Source organism: Chrysemys picta, chromosome 7 (assembly GCF_011386835.1).
Source record: "Chrysemys picta bellii isolate R12L10 chromosome 7, ASM1138683v2, whole genome shotgun sequence".
Lineage (NCBI taxonomy): Eukaryota > Metazoa > Chordata > Testudines > Emydidae > Chrysemys > Chrysemys picta.
Window position 1 is genome coordinate 3,567,368 of NC_088797.1, and position 18,173 is coordinate 3,585,540.

Genomic DNA, 18,173 nt, shown 5'->3' on the forward strand with positions numbered 1-18,173 from the left:
TAATCTCCCTATTCCAAAGCTGGAATAATTGCTGCTAGAGTGACCATCATGAATTTTTGAGCCTTGACACACTTGTTGAGTGTTTTGAGGTCCAGTATGGGTCTCCAACCTCCCCTTTTTTGGGGATATCAAGAAGTAACAAGAGTAAAACCTTTGCCTCAGAAACGCTGAGGTACTGGTTCTATGGCTCCTACACAGAGGAGATCATCCATCTCTTGTCACAACAGACTCTTGTGATAAGGGTCCCTAAAGAGACAGGGAAGGGTGTTGAGGGTGGGAGGGAGGTGAAGTGAATTGAATACCCATTGCAGATGATTTCTAAACCCATTTGTCAGATGTTATCCATTCCTATTTGCTGCAGAACAGAGCAAGGAATGCAAAGGGTTGATCAGCATCAGATGGTGTTGAAGGGCATGGTCTGTCGGCGCCCTGACCAATCAGTCAAAACTGGTGCTTTGAAGTGGATGGTTGGGAAGAAGAAAGCTGTGTGTGTCAAATGGCTTGCACTTTGAGAACCTGGACTTTTTCCTTTGAGGCTCATAAAAGCACTGAGTTGGGTAGTATGCCGTATGAGATTTAAGTGAAGGCTGAGAACTGTATTTTCTCTTCTGTCCAGGTGTGGAAATCCCTAATGACTGAAGATTCTTTGAGTGTGTGGAGAGATGCATCCCGTCTTCTCCGCAAACAACTTGGTGCATTCAAAAAGAAGGAACTCTACAGTTGCTTGTACTTCCTTGGGGAAGCCAGATAAATGTAGCCAAGAGGCCTGCCGCATCACAACAGCTGTGAAGATGGATCGCACCGCTGTATTAGTTACATCGAGTGCTGACTGAAGTGCCATCTTGGCCACCAGTTGCCCTTGACTGAGAATGGCCCTAAACTGATCTTTGTGTGATTCTGGAAGTTGATCAATAAACAAATTGAGTTTGGAGTAATTGAAGTAGTCATATTTTGCTGTTAGGGCCCAGTAATTCGTGATACGGAACTGTAGTGTGGCAGATGAATAAGCCTCTCCCCCAAATAGGTCAAGGTGTTTTCAATCCCTATCATAAGGGATGGACTTCACCTGATGTTGCGACCTCTGGAGTCCACCACATCCACAATGATCAAATTAGGGGGTGGATGGGAAAAAAGCAATTCTGTATCCTTGGCTGGAACGTAGTATTTCTGATCAATCCGTTTACAAGTTGGCGGGGCCAATACAGGGGTCTGCCATCTAAGCGTGGCTGGATCCAAGAGAGCCTCGATGATGGGGAGAGCTACTTTGGATGAGGAAGAGGAATGAAAAATGTCCAACAGCTTATGTTGTGACTCTTATCTTCTCTATAGGTCATTGCAGAGTGTCTGCCACCCACTTTACTAAGTCTTGAAAGAGCTTAAAATTGTCTGCTAGAGATGGCAGAAGGGGCATCAGTGCCTCATCTGGTGAGGAAGACAAGATGTTGGTTTGTGGTGTGACCTCTTCCTCAAGGTCATCCTCCTGTTCCTCCCTCACCTCTTCAGGAAGCTCAGAGGCTCAGGATACGAAGGCTGAGGAAGGGCGCCTCATTGGTTCATGGTAGGCCACACTAGATGTTCAGGAGGCATAATGTCTATACACCTCCCACAGGTCCCAGTACAGCCTGGGATGGCGGGAAGGATCCCGGTGGCTAGCACCATGGTTGTCCATACCAGGGTGATGGAAAGCCAGATGGACAGTACAGCTGTGGAGGCCCAGATTGGTAATGGGGACTATAAAGTGCATGGAAGGAGCGATGGGAGACAAGCTCTTCCTGCTCGCTGTCCAACTCTCCACTGAAGAATGGAGGTGCATGATATAGAATCTCGAGCTCAGAGTAAACTCCGGTACCAAGTAGAGGAGACTCAGGTTCCTCAGATAATGTGAGGTCTTTCAAGTATCTGAACTCCTGTGGTGCTGTGGAGATCGGTACCAGTGGTGGCTGCTGGTGCTCGGCCAACGGTACCAACGGGGTCGGTGACATAGGCCAGGCTAAAAGCTAAAAAGCTGTTTGGCATACCATTGATGGTACTGAAGCTGTTGCCCATACTGAGGGAGCCTTCCCCAAGGCATGGTCTGTGTCCTTCTCTCTCCCAGTTGGTACCGTTGCTTTGGGTCTTAAGGCATATCAATATTTTCCATTGGAACGGTACCATGCGAACTCTGGGTACCGCATTTGGACAGTTTTGGAGCCACTGGTAGCAATGATATTAAACATGCCAGGGATCTTTTTCAGCTGGTTCTGGGCTCGCTCTGGGGACTCACTGCTCTTTTTGAAGCCTTATGTGAGTGGCTCATGGCTATCTTCTTAGCTTCACCACCTTTAGATGTAGAGGGCTGTGGTGAAGACTCCCATCATCTGGGTGAATCTTGGTACGGGTCTGAAGGTGGTTGGAGAGCTGCTTCCATTAGGAGTTTAAGCCTCAGCTCTCTATCCTTTCGAGACTATGGCTTCAGCTGTTGACAAAAAACACACCTCTGGGGAATGTGGTTTTCCCAAAGACAATAGACACAATAGGAATGTCTGCAGATTACAGGGATGGCCTCTTTACAGGAGAAGCACCTCTTAAACCCTGTAAAAAGCAACAGAGAGTCCTATGGCACCTTTAAGACTAACAGATGTATTGGAGCATAAGCTTTGGTGGGTGAATACCCACTTCATGTTAGTCTTAAAGGTGCCACAGGACTCTCTGTTGCTTTTTACAGTTCCAGACTAACACAGCTACCCCTCTGATCTTAAACCCTGGTGAACTGGAAATACCTTGCACTGGAGTAGTTCCCAGACAAAGGGGAGGAAGTAAACAAAGGTTTTTTAAGGAAAAAAAAATCAAAGGAAACTCTAAAACTAACAAAGAAAAGATTAGTAACTAAGTTTGAACAACAGGGTTAACGATACAATGAACAGACTGCTAATAGCTCTGTCTCTAGCCAGGGTGGTTGAGAAGGAAGTGAGAGGGGTTCACCCTCACACTAGTGAGCCTCGAGACAGACTGGGGGGAGGGACAGTACATGTGCAGGCCAAATGGACACTGCTACCAAAGTTCTCTAATCAGCAGCGCAGAGATGCAAGCACACCTAAAGTGAAGCACCCACAGGGACATTACTCAAAGTAAAAACATACTATTTCTTTATCACATTAACAATCTACTGTGCAATCTAGTCCCCCTTTGAACTAATATGTACAAATGGAAGCCCATCACTTAAGCCGCAAACAAAATACCTCCTAATTTTAGCAAGAAAATTCCAATAATAGAGAATTTGCAGCCCATCTGTTTGTGTGCTTCAGGTCCTTCACAAACTACCTTGTATCCAGCCTTTAAAGTTTCAGACTGTATGAAAGATAAGAAGGTTAACAGTCATCTACCTTCCTGACCACAAGGAAGAAAAAAAAAATCACCACAGGATACAGCCAGAAGCCGCCTCATAAAAAGGTGATACTTAAAAGTATTACTGCATACTTAAAAGAAATTAAAAGCTAACATTTTCAAAGGCTAAAATTAGAAATACTTATTAGTGATTTGTGTTTTAGAATATCTTCTAAAAAAATAAGAAATTCACAGAGTTAAGTAATCTTAACTGTAAAATTTCCTAATAGCCTTTGTACTCTTTGGTGGTAAAGTGCTCTAATCTCTAGTTCTTATTTGGCAGAATGTGGTCAGTGGGAGTTTTATTTGAGTAAGGACTGCAGGATCAAACTCTTAGCTTTCACATTGCATGAGGAGGACTATTTTTCTTTCAGCTGAGAGTCTGATCCTGTAAAGTGCAGAATGTCTCCTACTGGAGCTGAACACCCTCAACTCCCAAATGCTACAATGAGAGTGGAAGGCATTTAGCACCTAAGGCTACGTCTACACTACGGGGAGGGGATCGATTTCAGATATGCAAATTCAGCTACGGGAATAGCGTAGCTGAATTTGACGTATCTGACCCGACTTATCCCACTGTAAGGACAGCGGCAAATCGACCGCCGCGGCTCCCCCGGCGACGGCGCTTACTCCTACCTGGGCTGGTGAAGTACATGCGTCGATTCAGGGATCGATTATCGCGTCCCGATGAGACGCGATAAATCGATCCCCGAGAGATCGATTTTCTACCGCCGATTCGGGCAGGTAGTGAAGACCAGCCCTTATAGGAATGGGAGTTAAGTATGCATCTTGAATACACCTCTAAATGTCATCCTGAAGTTAGCATGTAAGTGGTTAAAATAAGGTTGTAAATATCTATTTAAGATTTACTACAATTTAATCATCAATTTAAATTATTTCAGAATCCTTAGCACATTTTAATACATCAACATGAAGTTGAAGTACTGCTCTCATTTAAAATTAGAATTTCTCCCTTTATGTATTTTTGCATTACAAAAAGTTTACTGCTTACTAATTTTGTTCTCTTTTACTATGACTCCAGGCTATGAAATACTTATCATATTCTAGAAAAAAATTAATTCAGTTACCCATATCACTAAAATATGTTTATATAAAAAGCTGTCTCGGATAATTTTAAAAAAGTGAGCTGCAGTACTGTGTTGAACAGAACTTTCAATGAAAACCATGTTCAGGCAACAGTAGCTCTTCCCCCTCCCCTTACCCCCTTAAGATTTGCCTTTTCAATGTGATCTATCAGACAATTTAGATCAAAGAAATCCAGGCCAGGCCTGGTTAATAGTTGAAATTGCTTTTTTCTTTTTAATCGCCTGTACAAGTAAAGATTGGCAATTAACCACATTTTATTGCATTCACCAGGTAACAACACTAATTCCCAAAGGAAATGCAAAGTTAACTAATTTGTGTGCAAAAAGATATATACATAACTGTTGGTTTCAGAGTAACAGCCGTGTTAGTCTGTATCCGCAAAAAGAAGAACAGGAGTACTTGTGGCACCTTTGAGACTAACAAATTTATTAGAGCATAAGCTTTCGTGGACTAGAGCCCACTTCTTCGGATGCATAACTGGATACATAACTGTATGTCACTTTAACATTACAATTCTTACAAACTATTAATTAAAGAAAATGTGGAGTAAACATTTCTAGGTTCTTAATAGCAATCTAAATGTTTCTAATGTACATTTGTATGAACAATTTTTTTAAAAAGGCAGTTCTGCAGTAAGACACAACCAGACTGATAGATGTGTACAGGAGTCAAACTTGAGAAGTGCCTCAATCAAAGCTACTGCAAGGTTTAGAGTTCTTTAATATGTATTTTCTATAATGCACGTTTATCAGTAATATTTAGTTATATACAATATTTTATATGTATACACACACACACACACACTGAACGTAAGGGAAAGCAGCAATGCTCAGCCCATTTGGAGCAGACACAAGCCTTTGATAGTACTGGAATAGGAAAATGCACACTTGCCATCAACAATTACTACACTTGTAGAAATCTGCTTTAGGGAGCAGGTAATCATTATTGTTGCCTGTGACTGGGTGCTGACCAGGACCTGCTGAGCCAGCCCTCTGTCACTCAAGCTCCAATTAAGGGAAGTGAACTGGAGCTGACTAGAGAACCTGGGCCTAATTGGCAGAGGCAGAGCAACTGCCAGCTTGATTAGCCTAGGGTTATACACAGACTCAGAAGAAGGAAGCAAAGGGGAGGGGAAGAAACCAGAGAGTCGAAGAAGAGGGGTAGTTCTCCCCTCCTGGCTGCAAGAAAGAGAAGACTGGAACCCTCAGTGGTGTATGTTGAGAGGTGGTGGGTTTGCACTGTGTAAATAAACTGCACCGGGGTGGTGACTGCTGAGCCAGAAGGTCTCTAAGTGATTTTTGGAGCACAGCAGAGGCAGGACCAAGGGGGGGGGCCCTGCTACACCGCTGTGCAACAGCTTTGCAGTTGAGGAGGGGAATTCCAATGCTGGGACAAGCCTAATTGTTATCTTAGTTCCCTGCTGTAACTAGCATGAAATCACTTTAAAGCTATGGTCAAAAGCAGGGATTTCGTATTAGCTATCAATGTCATATTATTCCTGTGTCATTAATGCCCATTTAATGCAGACATATATAAACTTCATTATATCAAAACTAATGATCTCTTAACTTGAAAAATGGTTGAGTAGATGCAAATTATGTTCCTTCAAAGGTCATGCCACCAGTTTTCATCCATCATTTCTTAGGACTGTTATGATTCAAGTTCACTTTATTGTAAATGGGAGCAAAACCTCAGGTGGTAAAAGTTGTCATACATCCACTGCCAATTTACACCAACCAAGGATCTGCCCATGACCCTTATTTCATGACAAGTGGTAAATTTCTGTGCATAAATTACATAGCCTATCAGTAATAAAGATTAATAAAATATATAAACAATCAAGGTAAAAATATTCATAAAATTCAGTGAATCTTTAATTGTGCCCATGTGGAATGTTCAATATCTTTAAGAGACAATTTACAGCCACTAATTGCAATTTACTCACATATTTAAATGTTTGGTTTAGATATATGCACATTCTTATTTCATGGTCAAACATACCTCAAGTACTTCATAAGAGACCTCTCAAGAAATTGATTATTCATATAACATTTTGATACAAATATTTTATTTCCCAACTGAGAGTTTGAGTACTTGTTATGCCTCCTATAAAGGAGCCAGATGCATTATTTTGGACTTTTATAAAGATGTTAGTAGCTTTGGACCCTAAAGGGGACATAGAACCAGAGCACAGGAAATACTGTAATGTACTCTGGGTGAGAGTGAAAGAGATATAGTCCTCTAGTTCCTGGCCTACTGAAAGCATAAGGCGCCTTTCTGCTAGTGCCAGTTAAATGGCTTCTTCTGTTGCTCAAACAGTAGAGAAATCCTCCCCTCCCCCCGCAGTACATTTGTTCAACTTGTAATTGTGTTCAGTGTCTATAAAACATTGTTGAGGTCGCTGGTTGCCCCAAAGTTTTCCAGTGTATGTTTCATGAAGTATTATACTGTGGAAAATATTTTGGAGGAAGTAGTTCTACAACAGGTGGTATCTTCTCAGAAAAATACAATACTAGAAATGGCTTATGTTTTGACTGCTATGGATATCCTGGTCATACAGTCCCAAAACACACTGTAGAATCTCAGACTCTAGGCCTTATAACAAGAGACTACACTCAACTGATATAATGGAATGCTCCTGTGTACTATGTATCTTATTTATTTAAAGTTGGCTTTATGATCTGAATAGTCAACTTACATAGCAGATTTATTTAAGCATATGGTTGTAGACAGTTTCCTTTTATGCATTTATGGTTGTTACCAAAAATCTAAAACTTTTAAGTTGGAAAAAATATGAACACTTCAGAGGTAAATAAAAATATAGCATATGGAGCCAACTCTTTTTTCTATTTGTTTATTTTAAAAAAATTCTATCCATATCTCTAACATTGAAAAAAAATTAAAATCTTCTCCAAAATAAACTCATCCATTCCTATGAAGTGAAAAAGTACTAAAATGCACTTTTTTGTCCAAAGTTAGTCAAAGTACCAAGCTAACACAGAACTCCTTAATCAGCTTTCATGTACTACTCCTGTCTGAACACCTGTACATCCAATATGAAGTATGTTCCTTATTTTAAATCTAGCAGTTGGCATCTTATCTACTAAATGCAGAGATAATGCTGACTTTCACTATAAAGCTACAAACTTTTTTTTTGTAACCATCCCACAATATACAGCTTAATTGTTTAAAATACAATTGTCAAGGACACTACATTGTGCCAGTTCAGTACTGAGAAAATATAATAATGTATTGAACTATCAAATTCCTAGCTACACAGGACTCTCACTAAACAAAACATAAATTCCACATGGAAATATTAGTTAGTACTATCTTTTTATAACTGAACCAAAAAGTATCAGCCGATGACCTAGATTTAACAGCACTAAACAGATAAATAAATAAAAAGCAATCCAATAGTCAACATAAAATTTCACATAGGTGAGAGTTTTCATGTGATTTATTCTAGATTGTGCTTATGAGCATATTTTGTGCAGCTGCACCCAATCACTACAGGCTTTACCACAGCGAAGTCTGACAATGTTGATTACACTGCTTGCTAGTTCCTTATTGACTAGAGATGTGCTCAAACACCAACCCTCTGAATTTACTTTTTACTATCTCTTCCACTGAGTAACCTGAAAATGTCTGTGTAATGAAGAAAATTTGCCATTCTTAAATAGTATTTATTACAGCCATACAAGTCTTAAATATTTAATAATGAAACATGCACTAAAAAGAAACTTAGAGCCTGAAATCATTAGATGTCCCAGAACAAGAAATAAAAAGAAACATACATTACTCTGTGTGATTTCAAAGTTCCCTTACATAGGGAGTTAGTTGCTTTGCTACTGTATATTAATTAGATATGTGATGTATCCACTGGATGCCAAATAATGTAGATTAAGTATCTAAAAAACTGTGCATTTGAAACCCAGATATTAGGGGGCGGAGGGCGACAAGACTCAAGCAGCAGAAGGAAGAAATGTTTGGGAGGATAAGCAACAAGATGAAATCTGGCCACACTTGAAATCTGAGTGACCATTTTAATTTTTTTGTAAATTATTCCAGTCATGTTTCCAAATCAGTTCAAGTACAGGGAATCATCACGATTCATAGTAACAGAACACTAACTTCTAATCATTGTATTGCAAACTGAAATTCCAAATTTATCCCTTGCAAGCAATTTAACATTTTTAAAGTGCTTTTACCGTTCTTCAGTCAGTTTTCAGCCTAAGCAAAAATCAGCTGAGAATTATCATTTACATTAATTTAGATCTCAATCCAGCAAAACAGTTAAGCTTGTACTTAACTTTCAGCACCAGCATTTTTCCAGGATCAATCTTTTAGAAGATAAGACGTGAGATGTCCCAAGGAACCTTTGGATGTGATAGTCTATGTTTTGGTTTCATGACGGCAAATAACCTATCCTGAAGCTGTTGGGGAGTCACAGGATTAGAAATTCAAGATTCACCTGTGATTTACAGTAGTTATTCTATTTAGCAAAAATAAATGTATATTTATCTCTCCTGTTTCTCCAGATTTGATGCGTCCCTGAAAAATGTAGTGGCAACCAAACATATCTTCCCATAGCTGCTGCCACTTATATGAAAGCAAGTGCTGTTTTGGGCACACTACTTAATGCTAAGTTTATATATTGCTCATTGGTAATTGCTTTTCGGTGTATACAACTACAAAGAGAATGTTTACCAGCCGGAATAGCAGAATGAGGGCTAGTGAAGCATGTGTTACTATTTATTCAGGTGTATTTATGCCCATTTTTAGATTCAAGACATTTTTTCCCCTTTTTCATGACTTAATACTATGTGGTTACACTTCTTTCCTTTAGATTTAATTTTTGTAATAAAGATACCTAGCCTAAACAAGGGCTGCTAAGCATCCTGCCTGCCTTTGACTCTGCTCTGGAAATGATACGGAAACTTGAAACAGGATGGGAGGCAGAAGGAAAGGAAAATCATTGGCAAGGGGTTTGGAATAGAGGGGGAGAGCCACAATAGGTCTTTCTTGTACTGTAGAACAGGCATAATCTTCCCCCCATTGAAATCAATTATGAAACTCTCAATGGTGCAAGAACAGACCCAAAATAGTGTCAGCCATTGTATCTATTCATTATGCAAGTCTGCTTTTTGTACTATATTTGGCCAAATACAATGAAATCATCTTATAGTAAAGGGGTTCCCCACTTTTCCCAACGCTATTTCTCTATAAATAGAGTTTCACTAAAAAAGCAAGGGTCTGCTTGGCAAAATATCTCCTCCAAGAAGTGACAGCAGGACCTCTCTTCACCTTCATGTAGTTTTTTTTAAATTTTAAGCACAGATTCGGATATCTCGTTTTTCCTAGATCAGTTTTACTTGCTCTTGGCTTTATGACTTTCGGTTTTCTTAGGCAGCAGCACAGCCTGGATGTTGGGCAGAACACCCCCTTGAGCAATCGTGACTTTCCCCAGTAGTTTGTTGAGCTCCTCGTCGTTACAGATGGCGAGCTGCAGTTTCAGGAGACTTCTAATAGTTGTAAGGGCAGTTACTGGGGCTATACCTTCACAACAAGCAGGGAGCAGCAAAGCTGACTCAACTCTTTCAGCACACACACACACCCCCAAGAGCAGCTATAAACTAGACCACGAACCAGGGATTCCTCCTTTCATTGGATCACAGCAACTTCTCTTCTTTGGCTGAGTAGAGGAAGATTCCAATGAAATTTTATGTCAAAAGTTAACTGATAATTGTTACATTTCTAGAGTTTTAGCCCACTGATATCCACTTTTAATGGAGCGGAACATCACTATAAGTGGAGTTTATGCTCACATGAGGAGGATTGAAAGTCCACTGCAATGTACTCAATCAGTTTGGAACTCTTCCGCTACTCCACTATAAACAGAGTGTAAATGAGTGCACTAATTCAACAGCCTGTGCACCAGGGAATACTCTCCAGCCACAGCATTCCAGTCCTCTTATCTTCAAGGCTTCTGTTTATTTCTTCAACAAAAGAAGCTATCCTTTTTCACTTAACCCAGAGGCTCCTGCAAAAGACTATCTATTCACTCCAGGGTTACATTCTGCAAGCCATCTGATTGGGGCTGCTCTACAGACCCCATCCACCAGGAACTCTCTTACATGAGCCTTCCTGCTACTTTCAGGATTACACTCAACCCACCTTTGATGTGCAAATTACATATGAGCTGGGTGGGTTCTTTCCCTTGACACAAGAACTCCTGAAAGAGCTTTCAAACTCTCTGCACCTCTCCAGCTCAACTGAACTATTTGCTATCTTTTATGAGGACCGGGTAATCTTCTAGCTATTTCCTGATGCCTGTCCTCACAGCGTCACCTGGAAAGCAGATGTCACTGATGAAATTAGGCCCAATTCCCTTTAAAGGGCCAGCCAACCTGTGACACAGAGTTGTGCTAGAACTAAGTTCACTATAAGCAGCTTTTGCATCACTTGCAACTTTCAAATCTTGATAGAAAAATCAGCTCGGTATTAAAGACTTATTATCCTTAATAGGGAAAGTGCTGAACATAATAGTCCTATCATGCAGTATATTTGTCTCTCTCTATTTATGTTTGTGGAATTATGTAACAGTAAAAATAATGTACTATGTAACTTTAGGAAAATTCAAAAATAAATAAATTATTGATAGTCAATTCTCCAGGATTGTACCCTTAGGATACATCATGTTTCAATGTGTAAAAACAGTAGCAAATGGTGCAAAAACATGAGTAATGTGTGATCTCATCAAAAATATAAGCTAAACCCACACCTAGTTTGCGCTGAGTGGGTTTTTTAAAGAAAGCTCATATTATATAATTTAATGTTCACACTAAAAAGAGTACACATTGAGCAATAAACAAGAAGGATCCATGAAAAACAAATCATGCCAAGCAAACTTGATCACCTTCTTTGACAAAGTTATCAGTAAGGTAGAGAACGAGACAAGATGAACATAACAGACTGTAATGTAGCTTTTGACAGTTCCTCTTCGAATTTAGAAAACTAAAAGTGAAATAGAAAATAGACAATCCTGTTACAAATTTGTAAAAGCGACTACAAAAATTCTGAAACTATGCCAAAGGTCTGTATATGACACCTCATATGACACCTTCAGATTCTGTTGTCAAACTGTGTGCTAGGTGTAATGAATGTCAGGCCTAACTAGGCCAAAAGGATATAAGGAGGATCTCCTCCATCTCCCTCCCACTCACTCTCTCTCTCTCTCTCACCCGGTCAGTCTCATGTGGAGTAAGGCGACCTCTAAGCATAGCTACTGGATCAGGTCCCACACACAACTTAGGCAGTCAAACTAGCTTGTGAATTGCACTGGGGCATAGGCAGGAGATAAGCACCCAGTGAAACGGCAGTGCATATGCTCAGAGACAGAAACACAGGCACAGAGAACTTTTATTGCAAAACCTGAGGTGCCAAGCAACTAGATGTGCCTACAGAATTAGGCTGAAGCCAACGGGGAGTTTTGTGGATCATAATGGTGCTAAAAGGGGACTTAGCATCCTAAGTACCTTTGTGAATTCCACCCTATGTGTTCATAGTGCCAACACAACGGGTCCCTAGTCTAGTTGGGGACCCCTGATGTTACTGTACCTATAGAGGTCCCGTTGGGGGTGGGGGAGGGAGGAGAAGGTATTCCCGCAAGCCTGCCCACATCTGAAGGCTCCTCTCCCAGCCTCAGGGAGGAGCCATGAGCCCATGGCTCAAATTGGTGCTACTGTAATACAAGAAGTTAAGAGACTAAAATGGCTACAAAACTGAGTTTTTTAAGAAATAGGCAAATTTAAGTGCAAGTTTAATTTACATGACTATACAACTGCAAACTTCAGAAAAAAATCTATTTAATGAGTGTACAGAAAAGGATCTGGGTGACAGATGACAAACTGAATATGAATTTCCTACACAAAACAGCTGCAAAAAAAAGGGCAAATCCTGTCATGTACATAGAAGGTTATCACTTACAAGACAGAAGGATAATCCTGCTCTACGCAAAAGGTTATACTAGATGACCCGGGTAGTCTTTTCCAGCCCTATCTTCTAAATTTCTTATTTTCACTTAGCAAAATGCATCATAATTCCAACTAAGTGCTCCCGGGTGCGGTATAGTGAATTAAAGGAACAGGTATGAATGGAAAATATTCAAACAAAAGTGACAATGTATTTGCTGAATATTTAAAATGCTTACAAAGTATACTTTTCATTTCCTCAATAACATAAATTAAACACTAGGTATGCAAAATATATTAACTATAGCATTAATAAAGTCAGTGGAGATTAGAAGCATGTTTTCCAAGGACAGCAAAAGTAAGTCATTTGTCTTCCACTACGCGTTTAGATTCATGTTCTTTGTTCAATGCATTGGGAGTTATGCATGTAAATCCTTACACAGATGTGAGGAGACAAACTTGTAGCCTTTATACTTACACAGTAAGCAGAAACATCTGAAGAACAGACTCTGCCTACAACTCAAACAATCATCCACTTAAAACAACCTCTGTGTAAAATTACCAATTAAAAAATTGCATTATAAAACATGTTTTAAGGAGAGTTTGTAAAGGGATTTAATTAGATTTCACATCAAAACTTCCACACACTGAAACAGTAACAGCTAATGTTGGCTGAATCTAACAACATTCCAAGAAGAGACCTGTCTAACTAACATTAGCTGCAATCCTCCCATGGAAAAAAAAGCTACCCCCATTGAAAGAAGCAACAAATAAAGCTTTCACACTAAGTGGCAGAATTGACAAGTGAACTAAATTCAGCTTTTATGAGAACTCCAAACCTACCATTCAAATGAAAAAAAAAAAAAAAAAAAACCCACAATGTCTATATGGAATTTCTTTTCAGCACATAGAATGTAACTTTTAAAGATCAGAATACTGCTCAACTGTCATTCAAAGAAGATCTAAACCACTTCCGAATATCTTAAAATGCATTGGAGGGGAATATAAAAACACGTTATGAAATCAAGGGAACTGTTATGTGTTGGACATAGACATCTTGCCCAAGGGATAAAAGGTGAAGTACTTAATGCAAGTTTTCTATTAGGCATTTCAATGATTCAATTTTAAATTAAATGGCCAAGATCCTACCACAGAGAAATAATATTCTGGAATGTCTTATTTAAATCATCGACATCAGCTATTTGAAAATAAATTACTAAGAAATCTGCCTACAGGCAGAGCACATTGTGTGCAATTATTCTTTCAAGTGAACTTTATAGATACATGCTTAAGAATGTTGCAATTTAAGATTTTTAATTATATTACATGCTATATCTAATTGTCCAAAGAGTTATACCAAAGACTTCTTTTCTCCATCCAGTAACTGACTTTAAAATGTTACACACACACACCCCCTGTTAACTGTTATTTAAACTAATCCCATCATAAAACCAAGGTCAAAATGACCAAAATGATTTTACTAACTGATTCTTCCATCTAAGTTCTTATGAGTTTCATATTAATTTCCTAATGGGGTTGTTAATAATTTACAAAGGACAGAAATTAAATTTGTACTCCAGAGAAACATATCCTCTTTATTAAAAAAAAAAACTATACACTATTGCTACCGATATTTTCGAGCTGTCACTCAGTCCACCCACTACAGACTTTTCCCCATTCAATTCTGTAGTTGCTATTTAAGGAGCTATGTCAAATCTGATGGATGAGTTAAGGTGTATAAAGCACTCTGAAGATGTAAAGCGCTATTCTTTTATACCCACGTTTTAATTTAAGCGACTAGAACAAGATGAAGAGATTCTGCTGGACTCTCAATACTGCACCTAGGTTGAGGGGTTGGATTATTGTTTTTAATTGGATCCCCCCCACAGAGGACAGTCTAGAAAAATAATCGCCTGGGTGCTGCAGAAACACCAACACTTCCGCAGTCCCTGTGGCAATACACCCTACGCCTGGGCCAGGGTCAGTCAGCGAGGCTCCCGCGGAGACGTTTTCCCGCGCGATGCTGAAGCCGTTGGAAAACGGCCACTCCCGTTTCCCGCGGACTGTTCCGTAACGGCCAGGGGGCGGGGGAGGGGCGCGCCTCGCGGGAAAGTGGCCCGCCCACCAGCGCTTGCTCCAGCCCGCCAAGGGCAGGCGGCTGCGGAGCAGGGAGCCAGGGGTTCCCCCCCTCAGCACAGCGCGCCGCGGGAGGGTGGCGAGAGTCCGGGAGGAGCCGCGGAGACCGCCAGAGCCGCGCGCCCCGCACCTCCGCCCTTGGGGGCGCCAGCCCGCGCCTCCCCCCGCCCCCGTCCCAGCGCTTCCCACCCTGCCCGCACCGGAGCGTCCCCGACTCCTCCTCCCCCCTTCCCATCGCCCTCCCTTGCCCCCGCCCCCACCCTGAGCCGCTCCGGCCGCTGAGGAGAAGGGACTGGGAGGGGGAAACAAAATGGAGACTTACACTCCGACTGCTATTGCGCGTGCGTCAAGCCGGGATGGGAGCGGGACGCGCCGGCGCCCTGACGTCACGCACCCGGGACTGGCTCAGGGAAAGGCGTGAGGCTGGCGCGGATTCCCGCCACGCCGACAGAAGCGGCCAGCGCGCATGCGTGTGGCGGCCTTTCTTCTGAGGCGGGGTGGCCGGCCCCACTCTCTTCCCTGAGGGGCTGGGCGCGCTGACAGGGCTGTTCATGGGCAGTAATCACGGGGCAGGGTGGGATGGTGCGTGGTGCCCGACCCTCGTGCTGCCTCACGCTGGCTTGTCCTGCAGCCCCTAGGAGGGGCCTGAGGCCTCCAGGAATCCCGTCAGGCGATGAAACCCCAGGGCTGTGCCCCAGCAGCATGGGCAGCCCTACGCCGACCCCAGCCCGGAGGACAATGTCACTGACACAGCCAGCAGGAGCCCTGCAGGCTGCCATGGACTCCAACACTGTCCCCCACTGACCCCCTCCTGGTGCAGACATGCCATCCTAGTGTAACCAACACAGATACCAAGAGCCTAGCGTGCTCCTACAGACACCAGTGACAGCCACCACAGAGGCCAACACTGGCCCTCAGCAACACCAGACACTCCCGCTGTCACCCTCCCCGCCGCATACAGTGGCAAGCCAGTCTCATGCCTCTGGTACCAACACCAATGTCAATGCCTCTCTTCTATATTCTGTTCTGTGGAGAAAGTAAATACAGAAGTGTTATTTAGTCTTCCTAACACAAGAACTAAGAGGTACCAAATGCAATTAACATGCAGCAGGTTTAAAACAAATAAGTATTTTTTTCACACAAGGCAGTGTCAATCTGTGGAACTCCTTGCCAGAGGATTTTGTGAAGGCCAAAATCATAACAGGTTTCAAAAAAGAACTAGATAAATTCATGGAGGATAGGTCCATCAGTGGCTGTTAGCCAGGATGGGCAGGGATGGTGTCCCTAGCCTCTGTTTGCCAGAACCTGGGAATGGGTGACCGGATGGATCACTTGATGGTTACCTGTTCTGTTAATGCAGAGGGAATGATCTGGCATTGGCCACTGTCAGAAGACAGGATACTGGACTAGATGGACCTTTGATCTGACCCCGTATGATTTCAGAAAACTATCCACACTGATTCCAAGATCTTTCTTGAGAGGTAACATCTAATTTCAAAGCCATCATTTTATATGTATAGTTGGGATTATGTTTTCCAATGTGCATTACTTTGCATTTATGAACATTTAATTTCACCCGCCATTTTGTTACAAAGGGATCTCAGAAAAACTGGGTAACTCTTCAGAGTCTGTTTTGTGCTTGACTAGTTTAAGGAATTCTAGATTATCTGCAACCTTTCCCCCCTCACTGTTCACCCTCTTCTCCAGATAATTTGTGAATAAATTGAACAGCACGTGTTCCAGTCCAGATGTTTGGGGGACCTGCTTATTTATCATTCTTCACCTGAAACCTATTAATTCCATCCTTTGTTTCCTATCTTTTAACCAGTTACTGATCTATCAGAGGTTTCAGAGTAGTAGCCTTGTTAGTCTGTATCCGCAAAAAGAATAGGAGTACTTGTGGCACCTTACAGACTAACAAATTTACTATAGCATAAGCTTTTTTGGGCTACAGCTCACTTCATCGAATGCATGTAGTGGAAAATACAGAAGGAAGATTACACACACACACACAAACAATGGGTGTTACCATACACATTATAAGGAGAGTGATCAGTTAAGGTGAGGACCGTCCCTCTTATCCCATGACTCCTTACCAGGGCTGGCTCTAACTTTTTTGCCGCCCCAAGCAGCAAAAAAAAGCGCCCCCTGCCGAGCGCTGCCGAACAGCCCCTGCCAAGCGCCGCACCGCCAAACAGCCCCTACCCCCTGCTGAGCGCCACGCCGCCGAACACCTCCGCCCCCCACCGAGCGCTGCACTGCTGAAGCTCCCCTGCGTGAGCACCGCCAAACACCCCCCGCTGAGCGCCGCCGAACCCGAGCACCGTGCTGCCGAACCCCTCCCTGCAGAGCACCACGCTACCAAACACCCTCCACCGAGTGCTGCGCCACTGGAACCACCCCCCGCCCCGCCAAGCGCTTCGCCACACTGCCCCCTGCCACCCCAAGATTGGCCGCCTCTTACCAGGTGCCACCCCAAGCACGTGCTTGGTTGCCTGGTGCCTGGAGCGGGTCCTGCTCCTTACTTTGTTTAAGAGGCTTTGGTGTGGGAGCTTATCAAAGGCTTTCTGAAAGTCCAAGTACACAATATTCAGTGGATCACCCTGTGATACTGTGTGATTGAAGTGATTATGAATATAATTAATATTGCCACTGTTAGACAATTGCAACAAATTGTGTACAAAATATATTATGTAAGGACTGTCAATGGAAAATTATTTGCTAAATAAGATTATCCTGTTTAAATCCATGTATCATTTTGTATCTGAAGTTATGAATATTGGCTATATACTTGTATTACCATTGTGTTTGTTCCCATGCTAACACCCATAAGGTAGTTTACATCCAGTCTAGCCTGCACATTGTGAATGGACTTTTCAAGCTTGATTGCCTATTAAAGACACCCAATTCTCACAATGGACCATAGAAGAAACTCATCCTGCCCAGTAAGTCTTCCTATGGACGGCATAGCATGAATATGGCCAATGGCTGCCGCGCCCCCCGTGAGTCAGCAAGCCCTATAAGGACATGTGATATGCTCATGTGACCCTGGACTCCATCTTGTGCCAGTAACTTTCCACAGACAGGAGCTGTAAGCTTTGTTTGGGACAGTAAAATTCCAATCACATGGCAGAGGATATAAAAGACCCTTGAACCATCTCCATGTTGCCTCTTTCCTGATCTGATTCTCTGGACTGCAGATTTACAACTAAAATGGAGCATATCGGACTATGGACTGAGAACCCTCCAGTCTTTTAGAAATTACCAGAAACTTTACAAGCCAGCAGTCTATAACATCACTTCTACAAACCTAATATAAGAACATTGCCATTATTGTATATATATGACCTATTAACCATTTTAACACACTTTTCTTTTAATAGTAAACCTTTAGATTTTAGTTACTAACGGATTGGCAGCAGTGTGATTATGGATAAGATCTGAGTTATATTTTGACATGGCTAAGAGGCTGATCTCTTGGGATTAGAAGGACCCTATATTTGATGAAATTGGTTTTCAATAACCACTCATTATAAAGTCTAGTGTCTGGGTGAAATAAGGGCTGGAATGCCTAAGGAGACTGCATTTTTGACT

At 42.0% G+C, this 18,173-nt stretch overlaps 1 protein-coding gene across 8 annotated transcripts in view; it reads right to left on the reverse strand.

Annotated features, from left to right (window-relative positions):
* Positions 1–15,042, reverse strand: part of FHIT (fragile histidine triad diadenosine triphosphatase) — a 1,007,374-nt gene extending 992,332 nt beyond the window's left edge. For 3 of the 8 annotated variants that reach the window (XM_065550631.1, XM_005297876.5, XM_042850013.2), the window contains exon 1: positions 14,902–15,029. The gene's annotated coding sequence lies outside the window, so the exon portion shown is untranslated. Of the gene's footprint in view, positions 1–14,901 lie in introns of all 8 variants that reach the window. The other 5 variants (XM_065550632.1, XM_005297875.5, XM_065550630.1 and 2 more) reach the window with 5 other exon arrangements.
* Between the last annotated feature and the right edge of the window lie 3,131 nt (positions 15,043–18,173).